General features: G+C 37.0%; 1 pseudogene; it reads right to left on the reverse strand.

Annotated features, from left to right (window-relative positions):
- LOC107554659 (cell surface glycoprotein 1-like) overlaps nucleotides 1–975 on the reverse strand; it is a 17,567-nt pseudogene continuing 16,592 nt past the window's right edge.

A 975-nucleotide genomic window follows, 5' to 3' on the forward strand; every position in this document is an offset into this window, starting at 1 on the left:
TTTATTGATGAGAATTTGTCTTTAATTGTGAATGTGCAGGATACATATTTCCAGAACAATGCTACTGAAACCGTAAAATAATTTCTTTAAAATGGTTGCCGATGATTAAATAAAACACAGATATAAATTCTTATCGTCTTGACTAAACATTTAACGTGGCAGAATCTAAAAAAAAAAATCCTAGATGCCCTGCAACAAGCATTCTTGGCACAAGAAAACCTTTTTATGCACATATTCAAAATAAAGAGGAATGTGTTTCGTGTCAGTAACGAGTCTAATTCCTATTCATTCAAGCTGGCCATACTGTTGAGGGATATTTCAGGCGGTGTAAGCAGATCTCCTTACAGCACATTGGGATAGCAGCTCTCACAATGGACCATCCCACGGTGGAGAAACATGTTGTAGAGTAAATCTCCCATTGGTTTACTGCAAATACCACACTGGGGTGGGAGGCAAAAGAAATTCAATACATATTTTCATTAAAGCATGTAGTCATTTATCATTAAGTACAGCAGGGTAGCATTTCACAAACAAGCTAAAATGCATCCAGCACATTGTGCCATACAAATTAGACAAAAAGAGTCCTTTGTGTGAGCGGATATTGTTGCGTACCTTAAAGCAGGATGGGTGACAGGATATGTTCAGGTGCTCAATGGTGATTTTGGCGTCATTTCCCACCATTTCTCCACAGTATGTACAGGGAGTCGTCTCTCTTCTAAAAAGACCAAATGAGGCTCATGTGACAAACTAAAAAAGAAACTTGCCATTTGCTGACACTCATCACTGCTTGTGCAGTAAATGATACTTAATCACCCTTAGAACAGACTATACGATCATACATGATATCAACATTTGCCCCAAAAAGTATGCATGTGCATTCGTGTACATTTATAAATACAGAATGAATCCTGATAAGTGTCCTTGTTTCTGGGGCTGCTTTCATATGTTATGTGAGATATATATATATATATATAT

Source organism: Sinocyclocheilus grahami, unplaced genomic scaffold (assembly GCF_001515645.1).
Source record: "Sinocyclocheilus grahami isolate Dianchi unplaced genomic scaffold, SAMN03320097.WGS_v1.1 scaffold509.1, whole genome shotgun sequence".
Taxonomy (NCBI): Eukaryota; Metazoa; Chordata; class Actinopteri; order Cypriniformes; family Cyprinidae; genus Sinocyclocheilus; species Sinocyclocheilus grahami.